The sequence below is a fragment of the Equus asinus genome, chromosome 10 (assembly GCF_041296235.1).
Source record: "Equus asinus isolate D_3611 breed Donkey chromosome 10, EquAss-T2T_v2, whole genome shotgun sequence".
In the NCBI taxonomy this organism is placed as follows: domain Eukaryota; kingdom Metazoa; phylum Chordata; class Mammalia; order Perissodactyla; family Equidae; genus Equus; species Equus asinus.
In genome coordinates this window covers 95,665,828-95,689,185 of record NC_091799.1, presented here as the reverse complement: position 1 = coordinate 95,689,185, position 23,358 = coordinate 95,665,828, and the positions used below count along the sequence as shown (strand labels likewise).

General features: G+C 39.0%; 1 protein-coding gene and 1 long non-coding RNA gene across 4 annotated transcripts in view; one reads left to right on the top strand and one right to left on the bottom strand.

Moving 5' to 3' along the window:
• LOC139046442 (uncharacterized) overlaps positions 1–8,484 on the bottom strand; it is a 37,607-nt gene extending 29,123 nt beyond the window's left edge. The window contains exon 1 of one of the 2 annotated variants that reach the window (XR_011506531.1): positions 7,336–8,484. This is a non-coding gene — a long non-coding RNA (uncharacterized lncRNA). The remainder of the gene's footprint in view (positions 1–7,335) is intronic. The other variant, XR_011506532.1, reaches the window with a different exon arrangement.
• FBXL7 (F-box and leucine rich repeat protein 7) overlaps positions 1–23,358 on the top strand; it is a 379,233-nt gene that overhangs the window by 303,497 nt on the left and 52,378 nt on the right. The gene's annotated exons all lie outside the window — the stretch shown is intronic.

The window sequence follows — 23,358 nt, the reverse complement described above, 5'->3', positions numbered from 1 at the left end:
AACCAACGAAACACTGGGCCGCCTGCAGCGGAGCGCACGAACTTAACCACGGGGCCAGCCCCAACCCCGCCTCCTTCTTGACATGCTTTTCAACCTTGGTTTCTGGGTCTTTCTCTCCTCCCGGAACCAAGACCATCTTCCTTTACTGACATCTCTTCTCCCTTCACTATACATTTGAAACGCTTGTCGTCCTTGGAGGGTCTTTCTGGACCCGTTTTTTCTCAAACTACCCTTTCTCAGACACACTTAAGAGTTTTAATTACTTGAAAGTTAACGTCTTGAAAATTATGAGGAAAATTGTTATTTTTAACTCCTACTTTTCCCCTAAATTCTATACATAAAACTCTATCTATAGGTGTACTGATAACAGTAACTATTACTAAATAACTATAATTACTTAATTGTTTTGCTTGTTTGTTTTTAAAACATATAGACCCTATGAGCCACGTAACTTTTTCCAGCATACCTTCTGAATATTCCTTTCTCTTTCTTTGTTTTTCCTTCACTGTGATTTTCCCATTTTGGAAAAAATCTTGTTTTCCCTGAGTACTGTGCAGTCAAGAGCTGTTCATGCATTGCTGTGCTGCTCAGGTTTTCTCTGCTATGAATTGCCTGCTCATACACTTTACCCATTTTTCTATTGGGTCCTCTGTTTTTTTATTGTCTCCTTAGGGTCCTAGTGAGTTTAAACTTAAGGAGATACCTTAGAATAAGTACAATGCATTTGAAGGCCCTTCTGATTGAAAAATAAATCATTTTTGTAAGTTGCCCTAATTAGAGATTTCTTGGGGATGTCAATCATCTTTTGTGGGGGCTACGAAAACCCTAAAGAATCAAGCGTCAAAAATCTTCTTGTGGGGCTATGTTAATTCATGATTTCTCAAAATATTTTTGTTAGAATATGTATCTCTTAAATTATGCTACCAAGAAATGATTCTGCTTTTAAATAATTTAAAAAATTCTTCATATGAAGTCTGCATGGTAATTTATGATATACATTGCTATGTGAAGGCTGAGAGAGATCTTGCATTGGGTTGTGTTCTCAAGCCTAATATGCTACAGACACTTTTTTGGATGACATCTATTGTTTATCATCATCTCATGGAACTCATGTTCTCTAGAAGTCCCATCCAACCCTGCTGAAATCAGCAGAACTTGCTAAATGGAAATTGAGATAGAGTGTGGACAAAAGGAAGCTGTTTCTAGAATGGAACAGTCAGTGTGGGGTGACTCGTGGCCTCAGAAGGCCAGTGAGAATAGCTTGTGTTGCCATAAGTCTTTTAAATGATTTATGGCATACACATTGTGTATTAATTATTTAACTGTGATAAAGAAAAATGCATCTTTTGAACTAGTACTTTTCAGTGAACAAGTAAGAAAAATACTGTTAGCTGCTTCAAGCTATAACATATTTTATTACCTATGATTAGAAAAGAAGAAAGAGACTATGAAAATATTTCTACCAATAAAAGGTTATATTTTGAAAGATCCTCATATTGACCTCATTTTTATAGGTGATGCTTTATATAATTTCCAGTAAACATCTTTTTGCCCACTTTTCTCAAATTTCCTACATATATATAGTGCTTAGAAATTTGTATTCTAATATAAAAATGATGATTCATATAAACTTTTGCTACTGTTACAAAATATGTCACCCTCTTCTTCTAAGATACACAATTTAAAATAAACTTTCTCATTTTTCTCGATCCTCATTACTCTCCTTTTTTCTTCATAACGCTTTACACACACATACACACACCTTTATGTGTTTATTGGCTTGTTGTCTGTCCGTCTTTTTCTACTAGAATAAAAGTTCCCTAAAGTCAGGGGTTTTGCCTTTTTTCTTCCTCCTGTGGCCATACCGCATAGTAGGAATTCAGAAAATATTCAAATGAATAAAATAATATGAGTCTTTCCTTCTATGTGGTTGATTGGTCATAGAATTAAAATTATGAAGTCGCATATCCTAAGAATGCCAAGAACAACAGTTTTCACAAGACAAAAGAATATCCAAATATTGTTCTCCTCAAATTCCTATATCTGACGAATGAAAGCTTCAAAGAGGATTGTGAAAATCTCTAAAATGTCTAAGAATTCCAGAAGATTGCAAATTGCTGCATAACTGATGTGCTTTTATTGTCATTTTTGTCTAAGTTTTAAAATCTTAAAGTTAATTTAAATCTCAAGAAGGTGTCAGAGGAGTAATCTTTAAATGAAGAATCTGTGCACAGGGGCAGCAAAGATACATATACTTTCCAAAGATGAGCCTAAAAAGTTTAGCAACTGCTGCTCCGGGAAATGCCATAAGTTTAAAAAAAAAATGGTTTTTTTAATTTAAAAAACCTTCCTTCCTTTGATGGATCTGCGTTTTCCAGTACTGCCTAAAGACACTCATCCCAACTGTGGCAGTTTAGCGCTGGAGGGGGATGGCCTGAGAAGGTGGAAAATTTGGCTTTCTGCTGTTTTAACAGGGGGAAAAAAGCAATTGCCAGTAGAAGCTTTTAATTACATACAGATTGGCCTTTTATTTTGCTTCCCTCCTTTCCATTCAAGTCCCAGGGAAGGGGAGGTATTACTCTTCTGCCTGCATCAGAGGTCTGCTTCCATTTAGCTGCCAAAGCAAGACTTGCCTTCTTTCTAGAGCCGCAAACTCTGAAAACCCACTGTGAGAGATGTTAAAGTGGCTCCTAATGCAGGCACTAGCGTTTCTGAAGTCGGCCTGCTGGAAGCCTGGGGCAGTAGCTCTTGGCACTGCCTCGGGCAGTTCCCTGGGGTTCTTTCCAATCCTCCCCTTGGAGCAGTGAGAGAAAGCGCGGTGGGGCGCTGGCCCTCTCTCCTAATGCTGGAGGAGAGTTGAGAGCAGAGTGTGCAATTCAGCTGGGTTAATGAAGAGAAATGGTCAGTCTGGGGAAGGAGAGCAGGTCCTCTGGTTCCTCCAGTGTCTCCACCCTCTGGACAGCATCACTCAAGCAGCGGGGGAGGATGCAGCAGGGGTGAGAGAGAACCAAACACTACCAGGGGCCTGTGTCTGAAAGGGCACACGGGGAGGGCCTCCAGAGGAAGAAGCCACAGCAGGAGTGCCGCAGAGGGGACCAGCGCCTTGGCATTGGTCAGAGATAAGTGGCATCATTTCTCTCACGAGGGATAAGTCATAGTCACTCACAGAAAACACCCTTCCCCCTTCTACTCCCCCCCCCCCCCCCGCCACTTGCTGCAAAAAAGGGGACTTCAGAAATAACTAAGAATCACAAATATAAGAAAATCCAAATGGCTAGGGATCCTGTAGGAAAATGTCTCGTTCCTGAAGCCACCTTAGCCTCAGGATCCCTCTTGTTCCCTCCTTCCCTCGGGTAGAATACACCTGACCTCCAGCTTAGCCACCAGCCTTTTGGGCTGTGCTCCCAGACAGAAGCCATCATCCTGCAGATGGGGCCACCTCCTACTTCCCCTTCTGTGCAATTTGGTACCGAATTATGCCCGTCCCTCTGAGTTAACTGCTTTGTGGAAATCGGTCCTTCTGAGAAATGGGTTCATTCAACTTGAAGGGAAAAAATACTCGGAAGATTTCCTTTTGGTTCTTAGCAGTTATTCTTGTGTGCTCTCCTGATGCAGGGAACTGACCCAGTGCTTCTAATTAGTCTTTCTGCACACACAGATCCAGACCAACGTGAAGTGCGCACGGTTAGCTCCCATTTGTGAGTGACAGAGTAGAGTAGACATTCTGATAAGATTTTGAGCATCTAGGTTACAATTTCACTTTCCCTACTACCAGCTCTATGACCACTACCCAACTAGCAGACTCACTGAGACCCAGTTATCTCCTTTTAGCAAGTGGGAAAATTAGGACTAACCTCCCTAGTGTGAAGAAATGGAAAGAGCATATATCACTAAATGAATAGCCTTCAAACATAAAATATGACTTAAAATATTCAAATAACTAAGATACAGTAAACTGCAATGTGTCTTATTGAAAGTGGATTAAACATCGTTATATCATTACTCATCTTCTTTTCAATTATAAAATGAACGATTACTTATTGCAAAATTAAATAGAAGAATACAGAAGTGAGTAAAGTAAAAAAGTCACAGCCCACTGCCTAATCCAGTTCTCCAGATATATTAACTGTGTTGTATGGATACACCTTGGTGTGTGTCAGTCCAGACATTTTTCTATGAATATACAATTATTCAAATAGGCATAAAAACTTTTTATCAAGCATGGGATCACAATTATAGAGCTTATTCTATAACTGGCTTTTCTATTAATTGATATATTGTAGTCTTCTCTTTATTTCCATATCTTTTAAATCTACCTCATTTTTTAATGTTTTAATAGTATTCCATCATATGAATATACATCAGTTTATTCACCAAGCTGATGAACACTTAAATTGTTTTCAACTTTCCACTGTTATATATTCATTTTAAAAACTTCCCTATGACCAAAAGAGCAAAAAAAAAAGCAAGTTCAAGGGCCAAAAAAAGAGAGAGAATAGTTTCAACACCTGGGCTACTAAAGAAGAGCACACCAAACGCAACCACTATGCCACAAGGCCAGCCCCTGGATCCCAATTTTTAAAGTAAATACTCTTTAGCTCCAGACACTAGGCAGGATTCTAAGATGGTGTGCAGGATTCCTGCCCTCTGTGTACAAGCTGTGCATAATTCCTTCCCTTGAGCATGAGCAGGACCTACATATATGATGGGATTTCCTTCTCTTGACTAGGTTACATTATATAGTAAAGGTGAAGAGATTTTGCAGATGTAATTAAGCTCCCAAATCAGTTGGTTTTGATTTAATCAAAAGGGAGATCATCCTAGGTGGGCCTGACCCAACTAGGCAAAAGCCCTTAAAGTAGAGACTGGGGTCTTCCTAAAGGGAGAGATTTTCCTGCTGGCCTTGAAGAAGTAAACTGCCACATTGTGAGGGGGCCACATAGCAAGGAACTGCAGGTGACCCCTAGGAACTGAGAGCAGGCCCTCAGTGGGCAGCCAGCAAGGAAACAGGGACCTCAGTTCTACCACCACAAGGAACTGAATTCTTCCAACAACCATGTAAGTTTGGAAGGAGACCCTGAGCTCCAGAAAGGACACAGACCAGCCAACCCCTTGACTGCAGCCTAGGGAGACCCTGAGCAGGGACCCAACCAAGACTCCTGACCCACAAAAAGTGTGAAATCTTGAATGGTGTCATTTAAAGCCACTAAATTTGTGATCTCTCTTATGTAGCAATAGGTGACTCGTGCAAACAGCAATTGTGTTTCTAGAAATATATTCGACAAAAATACTCTGATGAGTCTATAGTGTTGCATGTACAATTATGTTCCTTAAAGAATTACTTAGAATAATCTGATCTTTCAGTGATAATTTGGAAGGCTTTTCCAGCTCTTTGTGTCATCAGGACCACCTCAATTAATTAATTTTTCCTTTCTTAAAGGAAACTCAACATGGCAGGCACAACACTCTCTGAAACTAAGATGGTTTTGTGTCTGTGTGTGCATGATGCAGGTTTTAATGGAATTGTTTATCTAAGAGAGAGCATTAAGTCAAAAGTAAAGCTTTATAATGCAACTCAAGGGACTGCAAGATTTTGTTGTGGCTGAAAATCCAAAATTTGCTTCACAAAAAGGGAGTTTCTGTTGCTTCTCTAAAAACTCTAGAGGGTTCATTGTTATTCCAAATGGTATTTTTCAGGAGCACTGAATCCTTGGCTATTCAAAAGGAAACAAAGCCAGGGGTTAATATTTTCAAATCCTGTTGCCTAGAATTATTCTCTCTTCTGGAAAAGTAAATCCAAGATGGCAGCTGCCAAGATTTAATATGTTTTTTGGGGTATTCTTAAAGCTGAGTGTATAAATTATTGCTCTAGTAATCTGCAGTTTAATGAACTCCAGTGATGTATGGTTTATGCAAGTGGTTCTTCCATGCATTAAAACCCTTTATGGCTTTGACCTACTCCTAAATCTTATCCTTTGGTTTGTGATTTAAATATTTTCAAAAAGCTACCTAATTGTAAAATGAATGCAGTATGTGGTTCCTCTCTTGATCTACCTATTAAAGTTTAGTATCAATTTTTTTCTTTTCACTGTGTCTGAAAGAGACCTTCTAGTAGAAGATTAACAAACATTTGGCAAAATAAATGAATAAATGAATTAGAAGAAAAATCACTATTAATTCAAAATACAAGCTTTTTACATGTTAATTTTGTTTTTAATCTCTTGAAATGAAACTATTAATACTATTATGACAGTTTATCTGAATTCAAGTTACCTATATAAACCGGAAATCCATTTAAATCTTCCTGCTTCTGCCTCACCTGTTCTCAGAACATCATGGGTATTAACTCATTCAGTTCTCCACTGGGTGAAGTACTCTTATTGTCTCCATTATACGGATGTGAAAACAGAGGTACCGAGTGATTATTCAGCTTGCCTGACTTGCTAGGTATGTGGAGGTGGAGTGAGGAATTGAACCCCGGCAGCCTGGTTCCAGTACCTGCTTTCTTAAGCCCCAGCAATTCTGCCTGTAGATATTAGAGCTTCGTTATTCCTGGATCTCCATATGCCATAACTTCCTGGAAAGTGTCATCACAATCAAACCTGTTATACAATTTTAAATTAAATTAGTCCTGATTACTTTTTAATGTGGGAAATCTATATAAATGTTGAGGGGTGATGAAAAATGTTGTGGAAAGAGGTTAAGGTGATACAAGAAAGTATTTGAAACCTTTGAATTGATAAATTCCAAGGGAGAATCATAAATGTGATTCCATGTTAAAAAGCAATAATTTTGAAAAGAAATTGTACAATATTCTTCCCCACTTGGGCTCTTAGAGCTAAGCTCATGTTCTAGGTTCTCTTGTACCCTCCTTGGCAGAGTAGCTTCTATCTTATGGTCCCTTTATCTTATGGACCACAGCTTCTGTAGAGAAGGAGACAGCTCTTTGAAAGGGCTCCCAGATCAAGCAGATCAGCCCTGGATCTTAGAGGGCCTGGGGGTTACAGGGAGACCACTTACACAGTCATATAAACTGTGATCATCTCCACGTCATCCTTAGAATGACAGAGGTAGAAGGGCCTCTTAAAACTCAGACATTTGTTTAAATTATTAATATTATCATTTGGAATAATAACTTTTTCATAGAATATGTGCTAGGCATTGTAGCAAGTGCTTTCAAGCATTATCTCATTTAATTCTCACAACCTTCCCTCCCCAGTTGACTGAGGGTGGCAGCCAGCTAATTTCCAAGCGCTGTCAGACGTTCCCATTATCCTTGGGGCTCAGATACTCTGGTCACGACTTCAAATCTGAATGTCACTCTCTGTTCCTTACCTGTACATTTCCCCTCCAGAGGTCTCATGCACAAGCTGAAAAAAAGAGGTCGACTTCCCACATAATGATCTATGCTTTCGATTTTTGATTTTCCTGAATCTTTTTAAAAAAATTCCGTGGCAGTAAGTCAATGGTGGATTTTCCTTTTGAACATGCACCCAGCTCATCTTTTCACTGTGTGCGATTTGACTGTCACCGGCACACGGGAACTCCTAACTTCGTCTCCGCTCCTAAAGCTGCTCTGCGTCTTTCCAAAGGAGCTCGATTAGAGTGCTGTTTCTTTTTCCTTTTGAAAACACAGCTCTGAAATGCAGGCTTGCTTGACAGAGAACATTGCTTTGCAGCTATTATATGTGTAATCAGCAAGGATACACACACCCGGCTATTTCCTGAAGAACCTGTTGCCAGGCCGGTTCACAGTCACTCCTTTTTTTGGCATTCCCTTGTCTATTTGGAGTCTTACCACTGTTCAGAGAATTTTTCATCCGTCAAGTACTTTCCGTTTGAAAATGATGCATAAATGGCCTGTTTTCCTGTTTTAGCCTGAACGCAAAATGGAGTCCAAGCTGAAAGCAGACTTTCTCTCAGTCAGAATCATTCACCCCATAGCATATGCTTAAGGTCACCACAGCACCGCACCATCGGAATGCAGCCTGTTAGGACCATGTGCTTCTGTCCCTGTCTGCAACAGAAATCTGTTTGAATCAGTAAAATAAGGTGTCGTTCCAGTCATTTAATATATACTCTACAGCATGAGGACACGTTTTCCCTTTGTTGTGCCTCAAGAGTGAGTGTTTTAGTCACCGTGAGTCTCTGAGTGTACAGCCATTCTCAAGGCTAAATCTATATGAATTGAATAATTATTATTTTCCATGTCTCTTGCTTTTTATTTTCAATTCCCTCTTAATTCTTTCTAATAGTCAGGTAGTTAATGCAGTTTGGGGGAGCTAAGGATATCTAAGGATAAATGTGAGCTTGTGTCTTGTTATATTCAGGGGAATAAATAGCGAAATGGTAAAATTGTCTACAAACTACAAGAAATGTATAAATAATCTAAGAAACTAGCAATTTTTCCTACATGCAGCTACCCAATGGCCTCCTTCTAAGGCAGGTTCTTGATTCATGAAAAGACCTATAATCAGTTCTCAGTTCGCTTTTTACTAGTTAAGGATACATCTAAAATATAATAAAGAGATATCCAGAAGACAAACCAGTAAGCACAAACAACCGTCCTCTCTCCTCTGCGTGCCCTGTCAGCTTCATCAAGGTCAAAGCTGGCTAGGTCTTGAGTGCGCAGGGAGATGACATTTTGGTGAAAAGTCCTTCAATGCATGCTGGATTGTAGCTCCCTTAACACTGTCCTTTCAGACTTTGGAATATCTCTCTGATATTGGATTGCTTACAGTGCAAACAGAGAGAAAGATTCTAATCATACAAAATAAAGATTTCCATTTGTGAGCTCATCTATTGGATCTGTCATCTTTCATCAGTAGAAAAATGGGGGAAATCAAATACTTTGTTTTGTTCTAACCACCCAGAGAAGGAAGAGAGTGGTGTGTGGGAAATCAATATATCTTACTTAGTCCGACAACCCCTCCCTCTGGAGTGTGTAAATGATCAGGGGCAGGCAAATGACTTTTCCATCATATTTGGCGCAAAACTACCCTGGTGAGTGAAGGGAAAGGGAATCGTTTGATAAGATTTGGAAAATACCATCTGTTTTTCGTAGCATTTCTGGATGAATTTATCAGGCATCCTGTAATTTACACTTTCTGTTGAAAACTATAATTGAATACCCTGCATGGACATGAAGCGTTTGGGTATTAGAAGCTATGCGAGGACTGTGCCATTGAAGGAGGCTATGTTTACAGTCAAGGGTAGAATCTGAAATGTTTAATAATTTCCTCCCTGGAAAAAAATGGCTCTCTCTGCCTACATAGAGTGCTTCCTTGCTCTGTGAACTTGGAACATAGAGCTAAAGAGCTCTATGGTCTTGGAACTTGGAACTTGGAACTTGGAACTTGGTACTTGGAACTTGGTGTTTAGACACTTCCAGTTGTAGGATTCTATGACTCTCAGTTCTTCTTCTTATTCTTACAAGTTCAATTTGTCTACTATGTATATGGTGCTTACTAGATGCCAAGCACTATGCAAGGGGTGAGGGATATACAAATAACTAAGACATCTTGTCCTGAGAAAAATAAACCAGGATATCCAGGACGAAGAACAAATACAGGTAAACACTGTTAATAGCTCACAGTGACTGGGGACTTAACTATTGTAAGCTTTGGATACATTGATTTATTTAATCCTCCTCTCTATGAGATAGATTCTACCCTTATGTCCATTTTACAAATGAGGAAACTGACCTGCTGGCTCTCGAAGGAGCCAGGATTTGAGCCTGGGTGCACTGGCTCCAGAGTCCCTGTTCAGGAGCACTATGCTGTGATACAACATAGTACACATGTAACCACTGGTGCCATGGAGCATAGAGAAGGGAACTCTGGCCTAGCCCATGGTAGGTTTGGGGAAATGGGACTCAAGGTATAGTCCCTGGCTGTCCTTCTGTCTTTTCAAGGGGGGCCATCTTGAACAGAGATTTAAAGGATGAGTAAGTGGTTGCTGGTTGAAGGAAGAGATCCGAGGAGCCTACCAAGGAGAGCACAGCTCAGCAAAGGTCCTGAGTTGAGAATTGGTACTTGGGGCTGAGGGAAGGGTAGTTGAGAGGTGGAAGCGGGGCATCTATTCCTGGGACCTGAGCGAGGAAACTCAATCCTGGCCAATTAGGGTGGCGATAGAGATGTTTATCGTGGAGTATCTGAGAGGAGACCTCATGGAGGAACATGTCGCCCTGCCTTTCTGTAGTCCAAGTCCTTCATGCCTAGCATTCAGGTATATTCATATTTTGAATGGAGAGTAAAGCTGTTCAGAGCTCTGGGTTCTTAAGTACACAGCAGGAAGGGGCAGGACATGAAGTTAAGGGTATGGGCAGGAGTGCCATCACGAGGATTCTGTATTTATGATCAGCAACTTGAAATTTCCCCTATTATTGATGGTTTTAGAAAAATTAATGCAGCAGCTGTATGGAGCTAGGATTTGTGAGGGACGCAACTCTAAATTTCACATTTATGACATTGACTATCTTCTTGAATGACATATGGATATTTGATGCTTTTGACTCTTTGAATGAACAGTGACAGAGATGGAACAGATTGTTTTCATCAACATTTACAAAGTTTCTCTCTGCCAAGCCATTGGACCAAAATATTCAGTAGAATAAAGTGGATCACTTGGGAGTTTCCTTACTCTGATTTCATCTTTCTGCCCTTAGAGAGAAATGGTTCTGGCACCAGAATGTGAAGCAGAAATAAGAGAGAGAGGCAAAGGGGCTCTGAAATCCATATAGTAAATAACCGTCTGTTAAGAATTTATCTGACAAATATTTATAGAGGGCCTAGGCATGCTAGGTTCATTTGGACATGCAACACTAACAAGTGTTTGTCCTCATAAGTGTGTACATTTAATAGTTGACTGTAATTAATAGGTCAGCCTAAATATGAAAAAATCAAATTCCAGTAACTTTCTTTTAATAAGCATCCTGTTACCCATCATGTTAAGTATCCTATCTTTCAATAGAATTTGGAGTCTGTCTAGGTAATCTTAGGCCTGTTTGCCGTATGACCTTCCAGGAATGCTAATTACATTAGCATGCTTTGGTGGGAAGGAAAGAAGGAAGAAGTTTGAGGTGCGATATCTGGTTCAAGTTCAGGTTCAAGAAAAAGTTCTGGTTCAAATCAGGTGCTTTTCTATAAAAAGAGACATTAAACTGGGTGATCTTTTTAATCCTTTTTGAATATGAACATGCTAAGAGTATAATACTTCATTTTTTTCCCTACATCCTCTCCTACCTGCTACATATTTGTGCTTTCAGGTCATTCTGGCTGAAACCAGCAACAAACAGCCCCAACACTTATGACAATTTCCCGTTACATTAACTTGCCCAGGTTTTTCAGTTGAGTTCTATTTCGAGTAGGCATTGTGTTAGTTCTCTCTTTCTCACAAATACACTAGTTAAATTGCTTGATCATAACAGATTCAGACAAGACTTAAAAAGCAGATACTATTCCCTAAATAATACCCATCAACTTCTCGACTAATGTTTTGCTTAATTGTTTACAATGAAACCAGGGTACTAGTCCACTGTTGTGATGATAAGAGCAGTGTATTTCCTAATGTTAGAAACAAGTCAAAAATCCATTGTTCTTACTTCCTTTGCAGAGTTTAGTTGACCTCATCTAAATTAGTAAAACACTTAGCTTGAAAGTTTGCCGTGGTAATTTTGATAGAAAATAGAAACAAAATGATTGTCAAAGACCTTGATTTATTCTTCATCGTTGCTTATTTCTATGTATTTTAGATGTAATTAAGTAAAATTTTGCACCATTTATTGTGCATTTTTTATTTCAAAAGTAATGTACATTAAAAATTTTTTAAATGTGTAAAATAGAAAGGAGTTCAAAAACAGAAAGAGATTCTCCTGTAAGTTTACATTTTAAAGATTGCCACTGTTAGTGTGAGGAAGAGCTTTTCCTACATATGTGTATCTTTATATAAACTTACATACATATATATATTTATAAACTTTTATAATGAAATAACTCTCTTACTTCAACTCTGAAGTGCTTTACCAGGTACCAAAAGGTTATGTACCAAAGATTATGTACATACTTTGTCCTGATGGGACTTCTGTAAAATGGTATAGGTAGTTAAGCATTTCTTTCCCACCTTAAGTTACACGTTTTCTTTATTCCCTCTAAAGTAAAAATGATCCTAGGAAAAATGATACATTTAAGATAAGGATTATCACATATTTGAGCTATTAAATTTGTGCCACTCGTAGAGCTAAGTTAAAATCATTGTTGAGAAATATTATTTCTATTGTTTTAAGATAAACAGCTTAGTATGTAGCTATTTTGTCATTAGCATGGAGCATAGGGAAGAGATTGACATTTATGAAACGTGTACAGTATACCAGGCTTTGTGATGGGGAATTTAAATCTGCCATTTTACTTAATCCTTGCAATAATAAGGAGAATTAAGTATTATCCATTTAACAGCTAAGGGAACTAAGATTCAGAGATTTTCAGTAGTTTGCCCATGGTCACACTGCTAAAAAGTTATAAAGTTACAATTTGAACCCAAGTTTGTCTGATTCCAAAGTCTATGATTGTTTTAAAAAAATAAATAAATAAAGGAATAGCTTTGTTTTCCTAACTACCAAAGTAATGTTTACTTACAGTTTAAAATATTTAGAGAATAAAGACATATATAACATAGAAAGATAAAGACATCCATAATTCCATCCCCAGAATAACTACTGGTAATTGTCAGGCATATATTTTGTCAACTTGTGTCCTATACATATGTATTTTTATTGCTTTCACTCATGTTCTCTTCTTTTCTTCCTTCCTTCTTTCTTTTCTTTCTTTTTTTTTTGGTGGAATCATGAGATGTACACTGTTTATAACTTGTACTTTTTTTCCACTTGGCTGTTTACTTGCATGACTATCAAACTCCTTTTTTATATGACTATAAACTAAAGTAGCATTATTTATGATAGTTAACCAATTCCTCATAAATGCATATTTGGGTCATTATAAACAGTTTCAATATACATTTTATATATTTATCTTTTTGCATGTATGCAAGTATTTTTGTAAGATAAATTACAAAAGCTAAAAATTCCTGAAACTAAGAGTATGCATACATTAAATTATAAAAAAAATATTGCAACAATGCCTTCCAAAAAGGTTTTACCAGTTTTCACTCCCATGGCATCATGTAAGAGTGCCCCTGTGCCGCTGCCCCGGCCATCATCCATAACCTCTAACCAAAGGAGGAGATTATTCATCCCTCTCATTTTACTAATCAGAACACCAAGCCTGGATTGGTGATAAAGGTTTGCTCATCATTATACGTGTAGTAAGAACTGGGTTCAAGCCCAGCTGAGATTATACTATTAAGTACATAAAACATATTAATAATGATAGTCAGCACTTCAGACTGCCAACCACTGTTCTAAATGCCTTTAAAATCATTTAATCCTCACAACAACCCTACAAATTGGGTGCAATTACTATGCCAAACTAAGGCACAGAGAGGCTAAGTGACTTTTCCTCAAATCAACATGGTTAGAATTGGGCAGTATGGCCCAAGAGTCAATGCTCTTAACCTGCATGCTGTATTTCTATTTTATACTTATTTTATACAAAGTAAGTTGTTTCCAAGAGTTAGTCCAACCAAGTTGCCTAGCAGATCCATTAAGAAGTTATAAGAAATCCATATGTGCCATCAAATGTACAGGAAGAGCGAGATCAAGGATTTTTAGTTAAAAAGAACCCAAAGTGTGTGTGTGTGTGTTTGGAAGAGATTGTGGCTTTGTACAAGCAGAGAGGAATGTGCCCTCAGTTCTGACCAATCACCTGTAGCTGGAGTGTCTTGGAAGTGAGAGCAGAGACCACAACCCCAGCTCTTTGCGAGCTTACTTGAGCCATAAATCTAGCAGGTAGGGAAGGCTTTGAATTGAGTAGGAGACTGGTGTATCAAGTGGACTGGAAGAATCTTCACAACTGAAAGTGACTGAAAAATGAAGTATCAATTAGAGTATTTCTTATGAGTCACTAAAAAAACACAAGTAGTAAGTTACAGGGAAAATCTGTTCCAAGTTTATACCTCAGTGACCTGAGACTCTCCACTCAAATTGCTTGCACATCTCAATGTTTGTTTTCCAGGTATAGCAACCTATGGGCATACAAGGATCTCACTCCTTCAAAGCTCTCTTAGGGTGAATGGGCCCCTAAGAGCTTAGATAGACATTATCTGTCTGCCTTCTGTAGGGAGCATCATGCTTGCCCCCTTATGTTAAGCAAAATGCACATCCTTCTGAACCCCACCTCCATCTACCCTCTTCATCTCCATAGCTAGGCTCACATTGCCGGGATCCTCTTCCTCTGCCTGAACATCCCTGGGAATCTCAGTGGCTCCCTCTACTGCTCTGCCACCTCAGGACCATCTTTCTCTGACACTGCATGGTGCCCTGGCATGTCCACAGTCCTGATGCTCTGCAAACCTCAGCCAGGAAATGACCCACCAGGCTTCATTTGCCGTTTACACAAAACCTGGTGACAGAGAAAGTGCATGCCTCGCTCTACTCACTTTCTGCAAATTCTGTTCTTTAAAACTCTCCCCTTTCCTCTTCTTTTGTTCCTCCCCTTTTCCTCTTCTCTCCTCCTCTCCTAAAAGTAGGCTTAATATGGGCTTAGGTTGAAGAAGAAGATTTTAGTGAAACTAATTCACATTTTCTTCTCCGAGCAATCATGCCACAAGGCTTTGGAAACCTATGGTAACTTGGTTTGAGCAGTGGGTCTTTCTTTTAAATGAAATCAAAGAATATAAATAGTCCGTGTGTTATTTAGATTGAATTGAAGCTGCAGTAGTTGAGAGTGAAGATAGAGAAGAACCCCTAAACCAGCTACAAAGGCTTCCTCTTGTTCCCCAGGCAGCCCCTGATCTAGGTCTGTGGGACCCTAGAGCTCTTAGGAACACAGTTTGAAAACCACTCTTCTAGGAACAAGAAACTATTCAAAGTTTATTAGCAAGGGAATAAGTTGGTAAAGGTAACAAATGTTTTCTTGTGATCCTAGGCAAAGTGAGAAACCAACACAATTGGATTGGGATCAGAAAACATATTTGAACTTAGTTTAATTATGCAGAAATAGATGATCTCCTTTCTCCTCCAGTAAAGTTCTGAATCTTTTTAACAACTAACAGATATATGCAAAGATGACGTGCAAAGGGTGATTTTCAATATATAACATAGTTTCTGATATATGTATATGTGTGTGTATAATTACTTCATGCATATGTTTGAAATGTTTCTGTTTCAAGGACCAGCTGCCATAAATTGAGGAAATAGAAACAGACAAGTTAAACAATTGTTCCGAGCTGGCACACTGGCTCAAGAAAACGTAGTATTCATCAATATGGCAGTTTGGATTCCTTTCCAAGTTTATGGCTTCATATTCCAGTCTCACTCTGTTTCTTTTTTCACTTTAAAATTCTACAACACTCTGAAAGAACCATAGCAAATTTCAACCTTTCAGCTTTAGAGAATGGAAAAAATGAAAGGAAATATATATCTAAAACTTATTTAAGATGTGTCAAACACTCAAACAATTCATCATATGAGAAATAACCATAAATCACACATCATCATTGAGAGCAAAGATAAAGGATTATTCTATACCAAACCATTCAGCCAATATTTTGGTCAGGAAAGGTGTTCTTATAGGAATTCACTGGATGAAAGAAGGGTTTTCAAGAGAAAGCCAAGGTTTTGCAGCTTAAGCCCTTCTACGGTGGTTAGCTCCAAGGATCTGAAAACTGTAGAATTCTCTGAGGGCGTTTATTGTTAAGTGCTGCATTTATCCAGGACGAGCAATACCCGTATGCATCCATTAATTTCATCTGCAAAGAGATGCTTTTGTGGGAATTATCTGAAGTGCACATTTGTACTACTTTGTCTTCAGTAACTTCCAACCACGAATTTGTAAGGGAGCAAGCTACCTTGGCCAGGTATTAGCTTTTTGTTTATCTTTACCTTTCTTTCTTTTTAAAAGAGCCAAATTATTTTAATTCTTTGGCCTGATTTAAGTTGTTTTCCTCCACCTCTTTGATCAAACCCAAAATAGAGCCATTTTTCAGATTTTACTATTTTTTTCACTTTTAAGTTATCTAGGGTATTATTTTATAGACTGGTCCTTATTATATTTATGAGTATACAGTGGATTGCCGGAAATTTAATGTAATAAGTGATTGTTTTATGGCTATGAACCTGAATGTGATTAATGCATAATTTGGTCTAGAAAAATTTCCACTAACATGGCTTAATAAATATTTCCATATATAATGTCTATTTTTTATATACTGGGATTTTTGAAAAACCATACATTGGGTCCTTTCCCTCCTCTTCCTCATCTATGTCATTTAAAGTTAGGTTTTCAAAGCCAGTTATCATAATCAGGTGCTGGATAGAGTTCAAAGAAGGCAATTGTTTATGCCCCAGTCTTGAGTGGATGGTGCAGGGACTCAAGGAGGTGATAGATGAAGTCTCTGAAGGTCTCCAGTGTTTCCGCCAGGACTGGAATCAAGAGAAAAGACACATGGGCAATTACTGAGCCCAGGCTGTACCAGGAGCTTCTTATCCTTCTTTCATTCCATATTCCCAGTGACCCATGAGATAAGCGTGAATACTCCAATTCAGAGATCCTCAGACTTGGGTAATTTTGCCCCCCAGGGGACGTTGAGCAATGTTTGAAAACATTTTTGATTGTCACAAATGCAAGTGTGCTATTGGTATCTAGAAGGGATGCTGCTTAGATTATTGTCCTCAAAATGTTAATAGTGCCAGGCTGAGAAACCCTGTCCAATTTTACAGATTAGGAACCTGAGGCTGTAAAGGGACCACAGCTTGTGAATGTCGGAGTTAGAATCAAACTCAGGCCTGACTCATAAGTTGATGCTCTTTGTCACTAAAAGCCACTCCTCCTCAGGTAGTAAAAAATAAAATCAGAAGGTATAGATCAACATCCTATTATAGACAGTTATGAATACTAGGAGACTGTATCTTATAGGGAATATAGAGCCATTGAAGATTTATATGCAGAAATATTAAATAAAAAACAAATACTTCTAGAAAATCAAAGCTCCACTAAGAGGACTTAAAGAAAATACACCAGCACACATAAATTCCTATTTCCAATCAATTTATTAGTCATGAAATTTCATTCCTAATGCTCTTCTGTTTACATAGACACATATTCTCCTGCTTGACAACCTAAAGTTGCTGAAATGTATTGAGTAGCAAACTTTGGCCCAAATCAAATCGGACATTTTATTTTAGGTGTTATTTCTGAACCTTTTCATTTTTAGTTTACAAATATCAAGAAATGTCCTCTGGCCATCCTTCTTGCTTCATTTTCTTCTTATCTCTTATCAAAGAAATCTAATGTTGCCAGGTTACCATTGAGGAATTCTGATGGAGCCTTGCATATAATATTGAAGGATCCTAATGTTAATGATATTATTTCCTTTTTTGGGATGTGAGGTTTATGTTAACTTTCTGATGAGTTCATTCAAATTTAGGTCCTTGGAGCCTATCTTCGAAAACTGTTTATGCCAACCTCCATTGTCTTCTCACGTTTGTTCATCAGCATATTAACTTCCTTTAACCTGGCTTATTAGTTTCCTATTTCCATAGTCATTATCAACAAATGAAAGCATTCTTTGACCAGTTAAATACTTAAGGATAGTGTGGTTCTTACCATTGGATTCCTCTTGGAAAATTACTGGACTCTGGGCCTAAATGACTCATAGGATATTAGATCTGACAGGAGCCTTAAAAATTGTCTAGTCCAGTCTCCTATTTGTAGTTAGAGAAGATAAGGTCCAATAAAGTTGAGTGACTTGGCCAAGATCAAAGGGGCCACAGTCTTTATCTGCTGATTCTCGTTTCCAGGCTCTCTGCACTACACATTTTGACAAAATTCCTTTCAGGAACAGAGCTCATTAGAATGTGGTTTAAGATAATATTTGTTATGTGGTAATGAATTCCACTCCGTAAAATGCATGGTAGATTCCAGAGTGGCATGTTTCTGCTCATTGTGTGTTCTTTAACGCTGCTTATTTCTGTGGCTTAACTGGCCTTGCGAAGATAACACCTGGTTTCTTAGGCCTGGAAGTGACAACAGTGGTACCAATACCTAGCCATTGCTCGACACTTGAACAGGGAATGCCATTGCTGTTATGGCCTTCTTAGTAATCAGGCATGGGCACCTGCACAGGTTCCCATGGTTAGCTGCCTCACAGGCCACATATGCAAGAATTTTACCGGAGTGACTGACTTTTGCTTTGTCCATATTTTTATTGTTTTTTAGAAGAGCAACAACTGTCACCAAAACTAGAAGGTAGAAAGAAAATCCTTGTGTTTTCCTGACAAACAAAGCCTTTGCTTTGCTCGTCTACCTGCAGACGTGAAGGTGAGAGGCATCTTTGTGTACAGGGTATTAGGGCACAGGTTAGTGACAGTCCCATGGACACCCAGAAAAAGCACATCTGTATAGACTCATTGAGAAAATGCAGAACACTTGGTGATTCTCAGAGCCCTTGATCGTGGAGGGCTGGATGGGAGTACGTCTCATTCCCCCCACCTTCCAACGTCTGGTTTTAAGACCAAGCAGAGGTGGAAGCACGGGCTTCTCTAGAACACAGCAACAGGCTATGAATGAAAGAGAAAGAGCTGGTAACTGTTAACCAGGAGTGTGGTCCTGTTAATCTGGCCAGCCCTGCTGGTGTTCTCAAGTGGTGGATTGTTGACCACAGAAAAGCAGCTGCCCTCTACAAGAATTGCCCTCTGCACGTTGTTGGGGTCCTACTTCTGGAGACTGTGGCACATGCTCAGCCCGCCATATCACTATATTACAACTCCCTTTGTATAAAGAGCCAGGTCGCATTCACTTTCTACAAACACAAATTGATAACATGTGATCAGCCGGACTTCATTTAATTACTAATTAAACAATGTTTATGGAGCATCTACTATGGGCCAGGCATAGTTGTTGGCATAATATCTTGTGACAACCTAAACTTATGGATAGAGTTAACACTGACTTTCTTTGGGAATGGAAAGAAGAGAATGGAGAGAGAATGTTTATAGAACATCTACAAAACCCAGGAATTTTATGTATATGGTGGCACTGAGTCCACACAAGACTCCTGTTAGGTAGTCATTATTGTTCCCACTTTACAAATTAAGAAATTGACTCAAATATCTTATATTGCATGCCCGAGTCTCGCAGCTGAGTGGAAAGCCAGGAGGGGAGCTGGGTATTGCTCTTTTCTGTGCTTTAAATGGCTTCAATGCAGGAGAATGCTGAACCGGGCCACCCTGCCACAGTGAACAGGAATGTGCCTCTAAAGCAGCCGGATGGGATGGAAATGGGTATTGGGTAATGGGAAGGTGAGCAACACTGAGTTATAGCAGAAGGTAGGGAGTGCTCACCTGCAGCAGAAAGGAAGCGCAGCTCTGTCAGAGTCCAGCTGGTGAGAAGCCTGGTGCTTGTTAACCTGGGAGAGAGAGAGTCTGCCCCCATACTCTCTGCTCTATGCCACATCCAAAATGTGAAGCTGACGTGACTGCTCATTGCCATCTAAGAAAGACGCTGGGGGACTCAAGCATTTTCTTGTGCGTGCGTATCAGTGTGTGTTAGGAGCATGATCTTGTGTGTGGGCGTGTGTCCACTCTGCACAGAGGTTTCTAGGTTGACCATAATCCCCACATGTTATACACAGCAAAAAGTTCAAACGGTGACCTGTTCTACTAACATTTCCCAGCGGCACTGCCAGGAAGCAGATTGTCCACTCTAAATTAGATCTCTTCGTATCTGCTCTCTTGTTCTGGTGCCAATAAGTAGTAAAAACCAAAGAGTGCAAAGCCAGAAAGAGAAGCCGTAAAAAGACCCAGAGAATCCCTAATAATTAAGGATTTCCAGTATTAATCTTTTCCATTTGGAGCATGCGCTTTCCAGTCATCATTTTATTTTTAAGAGCCCGTTTTTATTTAAGAAGAAAGAGTGTCGATGTCTTTTCTTTTACCAGAGAGCACAGAATTCTGTTCACATAAATCAAGGCAGAGACTTGATGGGTATCAGGCTAGTTTGATCCACGTGAACTAGATTTTTTTTTTAACTTTTTATTGAGATTATGATAGTTTACAACCTTGTGAAATTTCAGTTGTACATTATTGTTTGTCAGTCGTGTTGTAGGTGCACCACTTCACCCTTTGTGCCAACCCCCACCCCCCCTTTCCCCTGGTAACCACTAATCTGTTCTCTTTGTCTACATGTTTGAATTCCACATATGAGTGGAATCATACAGAGATTGTGTCTCTCTATCTGGCTTATTTCACTTAACATAATATCCTCAAGGTCCATCCATGTTGTTGTGAATGGGATGATTTTATCCTTTTTTATGGCTGAGTAGTATTCCACTGTATATCTACACCATATCTTCTTTATCCAATCATCAGTTGATAGGCACTTAGGTTGCTGCCACATCTTAGTTATTGTAAATAATGCTGCAATGAACATAGGGGTGCATGGGACTTTTGGAATTGCTGATTTCAAGTTCTTTGGATAGATACCCAGTGGTGGGATGGCTGGGTCATATGGTATTTCTATTTTTAATTTTTTTGAGAAATCTCCATACTGTTTTCCAAAGTGGCTGTACCAATTTGCATTCCCACCAGCAGTGTATGAGGGTTCCTTTTTCTCCGCAACCTCTCCAACATTTGTTACTTTTTGTTTTGGTTATTTTTGCCATTCTAACAGGTGTAAGGTGACATCTTAGTGTAGTTTTGATTTGCATTTCCCTGATGATCAGTGATGATGAACATCTTTTCATGTGCCTATTGGCCATCTGTATATCTTCTTTGGAGAAATGTCTGTTCATGCACGTGGACTAGATTTTTTAAATATGTACATGGGAACCTTGGAGAATGGTGAATGTGACCTCACTTTGATGACAAAATTCTCCTTACTGTTCACCACCTTTCTGTATTGTTCTTACTCTCTCTGGAAGCCCCATCCTTGATCTTCCAAGGCTAGAGTTAGGGAGGGTGTCCCATCACTGCTGTTCTAGTGTCTAGAATGAGGAGTGGGTGTTGAGGACAAAGTGCTGAGAATGGATGAAAACACAGAATTATCCTTCACATCTCCCAGAGGGGAGGAGCAAATCTCGGCAGAAATAATTTAGTACAAATGTCAGAGAGCAAGTGGAGAAACTTAATAGGAGAAGCCAGAAAAGTAATGCATATTTCTGTTTAAGCAGAAACGTAGCCAAGACACATGGTTTAGGTTTCAGTAGAACCCAATTAGTAGACTGGGCAGAATCAGTAGATTTTGATTTCTATCAAAATCAGGCTTAAGAAGATATTATATTATCTAAGACTTTTTTCCACTATCAGAAATAGAAATCCAACTTAAACTAGCCTTAAGGTAAAATGGAATCTACTGGCTGGTGCAACTAAAAAGTTCTGGTGTTGTCTTGCTTTAAGCTAGCTAAATTCTGGTGTTCTATGAATGGTCTCAGAGAACTGACTCTTCTTCCAAGTCTTAGCTCTGATTTCTGCATTGTTGGTTTTATTTACTGAAGGATTCTCTTTACATGATGGGAAGGATTACCATTCTAAACTTAAATGGTCCCAATAACTCAAAATTTCAGGAGGGGAGAAACCATCTCGGGCTCCAAGCATCCCTTCTAGTCCCCCAAAGTCTCCAGTGGGTGAGCAGGTATCATTTCTCCAGCTTCTGTGGGAGAAGTGGAACTCCCTGACTGACAGCTCCATTTTAATCCCATGAGGTGGGGGAAGGGTGAGTCCCAAAGGAAAGGCTCCAAGGAGGGTAAATAGGAATGACAGCTTTCCTACAACTACAGGCCTGTGGGAGATCCTGTTCCCAAAGGGGGAGAAATGGCTTAGAAAGCAAATGAGAGCTTACCTGGTTGGAGGAAGAGGGCATTCATTGGAATGTAGCTTCTCAGAGAACCAAGGAAGAAAGATTTGAATTGGGATTAGATTTATCAGGGGATGCAGAAGCAAAGATGATTCTGCAACTTAGCTCCTACACTGCATAAAGCTGAACTCTCCATCAGCACTTCACAAATCTGTGGAGGAAACTGAGAATTGATGACAGGCCTCTAACTCTCAAACATCTTCTCTCTTAATCCCTCACATCCTCACTCAGCATTTTGCTTACTCTGTTCTTGGTCTCTGAGTCTCTCTCTCTCCCCTTCTCTCCTCCCCCTCTCTCTCCCTCCTTTCCCCTCCTCTCTCTCTTTAAAATAGCTCTTTGGAAACAGTATACAATAGTACCATTTTTGGAGAGGACAGTTACTTTCAATCCTTAGGGCTGTTTTTACCATAATTGTTGCTGAGATGAAATACTGACCTTTCCAAGTTGGGAAAATTAAAAGTGCCTCAAGGGTCAGAGAAAACAATCCCCTAAATACCAGCTTCAGGGAAAATGCCCACATAAAATGACTGATCCCTTCCTGACACCACAGCATGTAATTCTCTCATTTTCCCAGAAGAATAGATCTCCTACTCATTCTTATTATCTTCAAAGACGCCAACAATGGGACCCCTCAGCCCAGAAGGCACACAGTGGCCAACCAATTCTTACAAACAAACAATTGTGCAGATTTTGTTTTCCTATGACAAAGTCTACATGACCAAATTTGTTACTGGAGAAAAGGTCACCTTTTCCCAGAAATGGTGCACAAATGGAACAGATGTAGATCTTACATTCGATTGTGCCTAGAATGGCTACAGTTTTGTTCTTTATTTGTCACATGTAGCCACAACAATGAACCATGAAACTGAGTAATTATTAGGTGAGTGAAGTTGGTAAATGGTACTGAGACAAGAAGGTCCCCTAACCATATCTAGAATTAGTTAAATTATTGACTTCAATGTCTAATATATAGTTTCCTATCAGAGAAAACCAACAAAACATTTAGAGGTTATAAATTTATTTTTATAGATACACTAATAGACACATATGTGCATATATCCATGCACATAGCAACATGTGATCAGAAATTTCCAGATGTCACTTCAATGAGAAATGGTCCCTATATCTATAACTTTAATTTTATCTGTGACTAATGCCCATCACTTATATGAAATGAGGTAGATTGAGCCAATTTTTGTCCATACCCAACCTGAGGGTTTAGTTAGAAACATTAGAAAGAGGCATTATGGTAGAAAAATTAATTTGGAATGTGTTAAGGCATAAAGATGCCCATATTTTCCACTTTATACATAAATCATGATATTTAAATCTTCCTTAATTTGAAGAGCTTGTAAATTCAGATCTGTACCTTTCAGGATAAAGTTCCAACAGTCAC